This window comes from Peromyscus californicus, unplaced genomic scaffold (genome assembly GCF_007827085.1).
Source record: "Peromyscus californicus insignis strain IS unplaced genomic scaffold, ASM782708v3 Scaffold_8__1_contigs__length_139910024, whole genome shotgun sequence".
NCBI classification, from domain to species: Eukaryota; Metazoa; Chordata; class Mammalia; order Rodentia; family Cricetidae; genus Peromyscus; species Peromyscus californicus.
This window is the reverse complement of record NW_026294606.1, coordinates 101,752,257-101,761,546: the sequence shown is the minus strand read 5'-3', so window position 1 is coordinate 101,761,546 and position 9,290 is coordinate 101,752,257. Positions and strand designations below refer to the sequence as shown.

The window sequence follows — 9,290 nt, the reverse complement described above, 5'->3', positions numbered from 1 at the left end:
TCTGCCTCCCTCTAGCCATAAAGCAAAGAAGTTACTGGTGCTTGGAGCAATGAATATGGGGGGGGGGGGGGGGGGGGGGGGCGGGGGCCTGGGAGCGGGGGGTAACGTTCTCTGTACCTGGTGGTAGAAATAAGAAGGGAAGGGGCTACAAGAATTAACAAACCCCCGAGTACACTGCACAACGGGCAGAATGCTCTGAGTTGTTTTAATGAATCCATTTGCTAGGTGACATTGAAAACGTGGTCATTCTTATCTGAGATCCCTGTGTGGGGACAGCAGCTGAGCTCCTGTCCTGCCAGCAAATAAAACCTCCAAATCCTCCCAGAGTGCCACAGCATCCATGTGCAGCAGAGCATTTAAATTCACTTCGTACTCCTCGGTAAAAGAAGGCCACCATTGATGGCACACAGCATCGCCATTATTATTACTAAACAGATGGAAAATAATTGTTGATGGAATTTGTGTTTTAATCACATTAATGTATTTGGCAGGGAGATCCACCTAAGTACACATTTCAAAGTCTGCCTTTGATCGGAGCCCCTTTGGGGCATTTTCCATGACTGATAAACTCCTCCTCTGAGTTCATAGACAAATGGTGGAAATTGTGTTTTCAGAAGAAAAGAAAGCCAGGCACCACAGCCCATCTGGACTTTCTGCCTCCTTGGGGGATGAAATGCTCTGAGGTTCAGGGTATCTCACCCTACCCGCATCCACCTGGGCTCCGAGGGGAGGGCACCCTCACCCTCAGGGTTCCCTCCTTCCCCCTGTACACATGCACATTCACGCTTGGTGCAGGATCTGTGGGCTCTGCCGAAGACGAATCCTGCTGTTCTACAGTAGCCTGTGTGGATGCTGCCAACGGCTCCCACACACGTGTTCCCCTCTAGCTCATCACACGTGTCTTGGTTAGCTTTCTAACGTAACATGATGGAAATCAGAAGCTGTGCTTTTAATGCCAATGTTTTAATTGTGCGGCCATTTCTTCTAAATATGCCACCACGAATCTGGCTGAGTACTGACACACAGACACGACCAAGTCCTATTAACCTGGCAGTTTTTGCTCTTACAGAGATTCAAAGAACAGAAGGTAGTGAGGAAAATGTGATGGCCACTGGGAGAAAGGCTGCTACAGATCCCCAGCTCAGACGCGGCTCCACCTCGCCTCCTCTTGGGATGGATGATCTGCTCCCTCCCTCCCCTCTTAGGATAAAGAGATCTGAGGAGGTTTTTAATTCATAGATGAATTTTCTTGTTTGTTTGTTTGGTGGATTTTTCCTTCTCGTTCTTTCTCCTCCACAGAACACAACTAGGAAATGATTGGATCTTTGACAGAACAAAGGTATTTTTGATGGCTCTGTAATCTGGTGCGCTAATGCGCCCAGTCCCTTCATTGTCTTGCTGTCTGATCCCATCCCTTCCGCCAGACAGTCACTGCAAGATGAGTCACTTTTAATGTCTGATAATCAAGGTGAATTTTCAAAAAGCTGCCATTTTGGAATTATGCACTATATCCTGGCGTCAGGGACTGGAGAGGAGGAAGGAAGGGAAGGCTAAGATAGACACCTGCTGCACGATCGGAGAACTGCAGGACCCAGCCAGCATGGTGCCAGACAAGACGTGTCCGGAGGGTCCAAGTCAATCAAGGCATACATGATGAGAAAGAGACTATGTTAATTATAAATTAAAAATAACTTCCATGATAATGAAGATTATATGCACAGGAGAAAATGTCTTAGTTAAAACAGACTGGAGGGATAGAATTAAAATCCAGCCATTTGGGGGCATGGATTCTGTACCTACTGAATATATTGCAGTCTATTAAATAACCCAATACAAACTTAACATTTGAAAAAGAATAGAAGGGAATTGTAGCAGTCTCCATGGAGGCTGTATTGTCTGCCATCCTTATTTAACGTGCTTCTGCTAAGAACATTACCTAGCAGATAAACACAGCCTCCCTCCAACCAGGGAGACAGGATATTTCTAGAATCATTTAAAGGAATATTCCCCCACACTCACACCAAAAAAAAGAAAGAAAGAAAGAAAGAGAGAGAGAAAGAAAGAAAGAAAGAAAGAAAGAAAGAAAGAAAGAAAGAAAGAAAGAGAAAGAGAAAGAGAAAGAGAAAGAAAGGAAACACCAACCCCGGGGGAAGTAGCCAGAGAGATGCTACATACACGGGACAAACAAAGGCCATCAGACCTTCTTTCAGGGCCTTGACTATTCAAGTACATGGTGGTCAGTGTCTTTTCTGAGATAATTAACTAGAGCCACGGTTCCACATTGTGACTCTGGACTTTGTTTTAATCGTTGACATCGTGTTAAGTAGTGGGATAGCTGAAGGAAAATGATATGGACACAGCCTACAAGTTCTGTTTATTATCCAGAGAAGTGAACACTGTCAATGGAGCCAGGCTGTTTTGACTAGGGAAATGCTGTCCTCATCACAGCTGGGAGATGCTGGGCGAGTTCACGCTGCAGCTTCAAAGCTTTGTCCTGCTTTACAAAAGCGTGAAGGTTTTCATGGCTGTTTCAGTGGCTGGTCTGAGTCTGCAGGCGCTTTATCTGTCCTGGGGGAGGGAAGGAATGACATTTCAGAGAAGGCTATTTTATAACTGTGATGAATGCTTACATATTTCCTCCAACAGAGGTATCTAAATACCTGGGCATCTTCTGTGTACAAGCTGTGTTTACAGATTATTATACCTTATACTGTCTACCATGTTACCACTAGTCCACTCTCCCCCCCCCGTGTATGTGTGTGTGTGTGTGTGTGTGTGTGTGTGTGTGTGTGTGTCACAGAGAGAGAGAGAGAGAGAGAGAGAGAGAGAGAGAGAGAGAGAGAGAGAGAGAGATGAGCACACATGCATACACCTATATGTGCATGCTATAGCCAATAAATGGCTACGTAACGGCAAATGAAGAAAATATGTAGTTACTGTGTTGCTGTTCTCATGCATGTAAAAGGTTTACAATTCAGAGACTATTTGAGCTGTAAGCAAGTCCTTAGAGGTCTTTGCGTGCAGTCCTAATCGTGCTAAAATAGCAGAGAAGTGATTGGGACTTGTCCTGTGACACTCAGCCAGAGGTCGGTAGATGTCAGGCTAGTGCTGGGTGTCTTCCTTCAGCTTGGCACACTTTCTGTTGCCATGAATTCTCAGCAGCTTGGCTGGTCATGATTCCAGCACAGACACCATGAAGAGGAAAGAAAAAGCCCAGAGAAAAAAATTCACACATTTCCAACCATGAGGCAGAGGAACAAAATGAAACATGGTATGAAATGGGGGGAAAAAAACCCAGCAAGATGAGAATAGACCATGTATCTGACAGAATGATCTACCTAGTCCAAAATTCGATTTAAAGGCAAAATTGTTCTTTATTAAAAAAAAAAAAAAACTGATAGCCACTTGGAGCTGGCTAAGAAAGCAGATGCTGCTGATACAAACGATAGTGCTTTCTTCGTATGTGTTCTCATCTGGAATATCAAAGTCAGTCTCAGCCACATAGTCCTTGACTGTTTGTGGGCTCGATCGTCCAGCAAACAGCAGACACCAGGAAGGAAGCAGGCCTTCCTTTTATTTCTAGACTAAATCCTTAGCAGATGCAGGTCACAAGTGTGCCTGCCATCATCTGGTAGGTGTTTTTACATCTATAATTTGCATTTCTCTTTTGCTGTGTTCTGACTCCCGTGGGGGGCAAAAACTGCATTTTTTTTATTGAAACATTTCCCTTTGTGCTTGGCACCCTGGTGCCTAGAAACCCTTGTCATGTCAAGTTCATCTACTGTTTTAATGGTAAACCTCGGGAATTTCCTTCACAGGCACCAAAGCCAGCAGGAGTTATGAGAGGGGCTGGGTAGTAACCCTGGTGAAATAACTGTCACCCTGAACCAGAGCAGGGCCTCCCAGCAGGTCTGCATTTTCTTCTACAAGAGTAAAAAGAAAGGCACACATTAACAACTAAAAAGAAAAACTGAAATCCATTTAGAAATTCAGACTATGTCTTAGCAGGGCAAATAAAATTTGTCAGGAAGGGGAAGTAATCTAAATATTACATATTATGTAAAAATTTTATTTTATTTGTTTTTGGTTTTATTTATTATCACTGTGGGGAGCAGCTGGAGACTTAAGATGGCAGCAGCAGCTGGCACCTGCAGGACCTCAGAGCAGCTCTGAGGAGTCTGAGACCCATGGAGGCTCCGAGGGGAGACGCGGTGGAGGGGGAGTCTCCAGAGCCTGCAGTATTCCAGAACAACTTTTATTAAAAGGCAAGACTTACGGGAAGATGTTTTTAAAAAGTGGGCTCATGGAAGTGGAAGACAAGATGGCGGAGCAGAGCCCCACGCACACAGTGAAGAAAGGCAAAACTGAGACACATGCAGAAGGGTATGGGAGCGATATGGGAGCGGCTGCAGAGACAAAGGGCATGGCATTACTGAGCAGGGCCAGTCCTTGGCCTACAGCATGGAGCTGCTGCTGACTGCAAGCCCAACAGTCATGCCCAGTGTGCCCGGTGAGCCTCAGGGTAGCTGGTACCAAGGACAGGAAGGTGTGTGGCGGCCTGGAGCTCTTGCAGAAACATGTCATTACTGAGAATAGCTGCATGGAGCTGATGTTGCTGCCCACCCTGCTGGGAGGAGGGGAGTGCAAGGCCATGGCACTGCCCACAGGCAGCCTAGAGCTTACATGGATCCTGTCCTTGGATGCCCTGCATAGCTGCAAGATCACCCTGACTCTGGGCAACAGCAGGGTGTCTGAATCAAGTCTCGGTGATGGTCCAGTATTTATGGTGCTTCAGAGACCAAAGAACTTAAACTAGACCGATGACTCGTTGCAATGAGTATTTGCACATAAAGCTGTTTGGACATACTTACGCTGTGGGACACACTGCAGTTTGCAACGCCACTTCAAACGAACAGATACGCAATGGAGAGATGGGAAGGATGGAGGAATGGAGCAGAGCATGCGCTGTGGAGAGAGGCAGAACTAGAGACATGACAGTGGCGACAGGTGTGGGAGAAGGCTGCAGTGTCCTTGCTGAGTAGGGCCGATAGGGTGGTGTGCAGCAGCCTGGAGCTCTGGCAAGCTCTGCCCCAGAACTCGATGCCCAGCCATGCAATCGCCCTGGCTCTGAGCAACAACAGGATGTCTGAGATGGAGAATGGTTCATTCTCTGGACTGGGCCTCCTCAAAAGTCTTCCACTGTCCGTGCTGCCCCCAGAGGCCATGTTGATGCCCAGGGTCCATGTGGATGTTCGTGGTCTGTGATGCTACCTGAGGCCGTGTTGATGTCTGTGGTCTGGGTGGCCATGTTGATGATGTCTGTGGTCTGGGTGGCCATGTTGATGATGTCTGTGGTCTGGGTGGCCATGTTGATGATGTCTGTGGTCTGGGTGGCCATGTTGATGATGTCTGTGGTCTGGGTGGCCGTGTTGATGATGTCTGTGGTCTGGGTGGCCGTGTTGATGTCTATGGCCCCTGTTGCCACCAGAAGCCATGTTGGTGTTCATGGTCTGTTTTACCGCTAAAGAACAAATGGATGCCCATGGCCTTGACTGCCACCTGAAGCCATGTTGATGTCCATGGGCCATGTTCCCACCAGAGGCCATGTTGATGGCCATGGCTGCTACCCAGAACCATGATGGTGTCTGTGGCTAAAGTCCTTAGTCTGAGCTGCTGCTGGAGGCCATGTGGCTGTCCGTGGTCCATGCTGTGGATGTCAAGGGCAAGGCAGCTTCTTTTGCAGTGACGTTGATGACCGCAGACTCACAGTTGAGAATACCAGACATGGAAGGTTTCTGGGACAGCCTCTCTCCTCCACTCCCCAGAAAGAAACAGGTCAGACAGGAAGCCATCGAAGAGAACTCTTAAAAATTGTGACAGGGATGCTGAAGTATAGCTCTCACAGTTGATGGCTTCTGGAGGGGTTAGGGGCTGGAAAGGACTCGGTTTTCTTTAAGGGGCTGGCCACTGGGAAGTTTGACCATGCTTCAGTGAGTGTATGGGTAGTACAAATTGGACTTGGTATATATTATATTTTTCTTTTATTTTTTTGGTGGGGAGGTCACAAGTAGACCTGGGAGGATGGGGAAGTGAGTGTAAAAAGGGTGCATTATGTGAAATTCCCAAATAATCAATAAAAGTATTATATTGGGAAAACTGTGAGAAGCATGCATGTGGAAGTCAGATGACAAACTTACAGAGTTGATCCTCTTTGCCCCCCTCTATGTGGGTTCTGGGGATCCAATGCATGTTGTCAGGCTTGTGTGGCAAGTACCTTAACCTGCTAAGTTATCTCAGTGGCCCCACTGTAAGAAATTTTAACAATGAAGGGCGGAGATGTCATGGTCAGTAGACAATGAAAATGTTACCACCAAACAAATTTTGGCTTTTTCAAATCACAAATTTTGACTCCTTCGAGTCCAACAAAACAAATGGCCTTTCAAATGCTTTAAAACACCGTAGCACATATGTGTGGTTGGTGGTATTAAGCTGGAAATACGTGATATTGGAGAACCATCAGGGATATTGTGGGGACTTTTTTTCAGTGGTATTGTTAGAGACGGGGTTCTCAGCCTCAGCCCTAATAACATTGGTGTGGAGGAGAGGGGACATAGATGGTGTCCTATGCTTTTCCCTGTGTTCAGCGCTGTCCCTGTTAGTGATAGATCCTCACAGAGTTCTCGGTTAAAAGTATCTCCAGACATTGTCAAATGTCCCCTGGGGAAGCTTCTGGTTGAAAACAACTAGACTAGAGAGGGTGAGTCTCACCTCAGAGACTAGGCCAATGTTTTGGAGACAATATTTACCTGCACATTAAAGTTCTTGTATGTGAGGGTATGATCAAAACACAGAAGGCATTTTATGGTTCCTGATGTTACTAACGTACAGGCTGTTGAACACTTGAGAGACTGATAATGGTGGCATGCTTCCAAAAGTAACTGAGGAATGGATTATTGAGATACAGACTTCCCAGAACCTAATAGATAAGAAAAGTATGGTTTTGAAAGGGAAGTAGCACGAGCAAAACATTTTGGGAGATGTTAAATAATACTTAATGAGATGGAAAGACATCCCATGGTCGTGGGTCAGAAGACTTAATACTGATAAGATCACAACCCTTCCTACACAGGGCCATCCCTTAGGCTTTCCTAAGTGACATGTAAAGCAACAGTGACTTGGAGACCACATCTAAGGGGGTTCAAGCCCCAGGGGAGATCATTTTTCAATGACTTCTTCAGATGCATCCAAGGAGGATAATAAGGAAAAAGAACTTTCCGGAGCTATGAAGAGCTATGAATGGGAAGCTTCTCCAGGAAGTAGAACTGGAGGCCACTCAGGAAAGAGCCTCTAGCTCTGGGCCCAGTTCTGTTTCATTCCACAGAGATCTCAGAATTGCTGTGAGTCAGTGACAGGCTACAATTATTCTTCTGCATTGTAAATGGAAATGTCTACTGTGGTCACTCATGTCCATCTTCTGCCATATTCTGAATATGTGGGCACAAGTAAATGACTTCTTAGCCCTAAGTGTCTGGGTCAAGTGGCGCCACCTGAGACCCAGGTCTTGAGTCTGAGAAGAGATTGCATGAGACTTTAGGATCTTCTCTAGAAAAAAGTGGAAATACTTTACTTATAAAAGAAGAAAGCAAATTCTACCATGAGAGCAGGCGGTGGTGGATTTTAGACTGTTCTCGATTGTTTGCTGGCCCTGAGAGAGGATTATAGATGTCAGTCAATCTCACTTGATTTCCAGCACCCGTCCAGAAGTGACGGCTGCCGTTTTGACACAGAGAAGAGTTGCAGACTTTCTTTCACCAGTGAAATGTGGATGAGGTGATATGCACAACTCTCCACAAAAGTTGACAGAGCCTCTCTTAACCGTTGCTTCCTCCCCCACCCTCCCCCCAGCGTCTTGCCCATCTGAGAACACTTACTGAGCACAATCAAATCAATCCTGAGTCTCAGCATAAGGCATGATGGCTGGGACAGTGATTAGGCTTTGGATATGAGCTTAACATATATGAGTAGATTTAGATGTATAGATATATGTCAATGCCAGCCATATTAGTAAAAGTATCTCCTAACTTTATCTTCTGATGTTAGGAAATTGGAAATAGTTGAATTTTTTCATTCCCCTTTACAAACTTGTGCATTCTTTCTTGAGCTCCTTTTTTTTTTCATTTTGTTAAATGAAACCAACAGAAACTAAAGAATATTAGTAACACATGCCAATTTCTATCCTTTTTGCCTAAATCCACAGTTTCATTGAGTATATAATCTGGTCCTCTTGAAGAGCTGGGCTTAACCAATGCAATTTTTAAATGCAAAACCAGACAATGGGGGGAAAGCAATGAATAAATCCAACACATTCTGTGGTTACTTAATTAAATCTGTCAACAAACCATGAGTACAAAAATATTCTCACCCTAAAATAGAGCATCTATAAAAGTTACAATGCAGATGTTTCACTTGGAGCTGAGAGACTGAGGACCAAGAGGAAGACAGGAGAGGTCTCTCATTACTTCTACTCAGTATGTGTTGGAAGGTTAGCCAGGGAAATAGGACAAAAAAGAAATGTAACGCATCCAGATCATAAAGGAAGAAGTAAATTTATCTCTTTATAGGTAACATGATCTTGTCTATAGAAAATCCTTAGGTACCCATTTAAGAGCAACAATTAAGAGGAAGGGGACCAGTGGGAGGGGAAAAGAACAAGAAAGTAGCAGGAGGTGCTTATGGTCAAAGTGCACTACATGCATGAATGAAATGGCCATGATGAGACCCTTTATTATGCATAATAACTATATGCTAATAAAACATTTTTTAAAGAAACAACTGTTAAAGCCTGTGAGTGGGTTCAATAATGTTATAGGATACAAGCTCAATATACGAATATCAAGTGTATCTCTATGTACTATCAATGAACACCCCAAAATGAAACTAAGAAAACAATTTCACTTTTATAACAGTATTAGAAATAAAATAGTTAGAAATAAATTTAACAAAAATTTAATACTTGTGACTTCATATTTTTTCCAAAGGCATTAGAGACCTAAATAAGCAAAAAAGACACCCCGTGGATACAACCAGGAAGATGTGGTACTGCCAAGGCAGTCCTACTTCCCAAACAGATTTACCCTACCCACAGCCCAGCTGCTTGTTTCCAGAAACCAGTTAGCTAGCCCTAATATGTGTATGGACACACAAGAAACCCCAAATAGTCAAAATGTTGAGAGGAAAAAAAAAAGGAAAGCTGGGGAACTCACAGTTTGCAATTTCCTAACTGTTACAAA

At 44.6% G+C, this 9,290-nt stretch overlaps 1 long non-coding RNA gene across 1 annotated transcript in view; it reads right to left on the bottom strand.

The window, feature by feature from the left end:
• Positions 1 to 234: 234 nt before the first annotated feature.
• Positions 235 to 9,290, bottom strand: part of LOC128104296 (uncharacterized) — a 64,448-nt gene continuing 55,392 nt past the window's right edge. The window contains exon 3 of the long non-coding RNA XR_008215942.1: positions 235 to 2,568. This is a non-coding gene — a long non-coding RNA (uncharacterized LOC128104296). The remainder of the gene's footprint in view (positions 2,569 to 9,290) is intronic.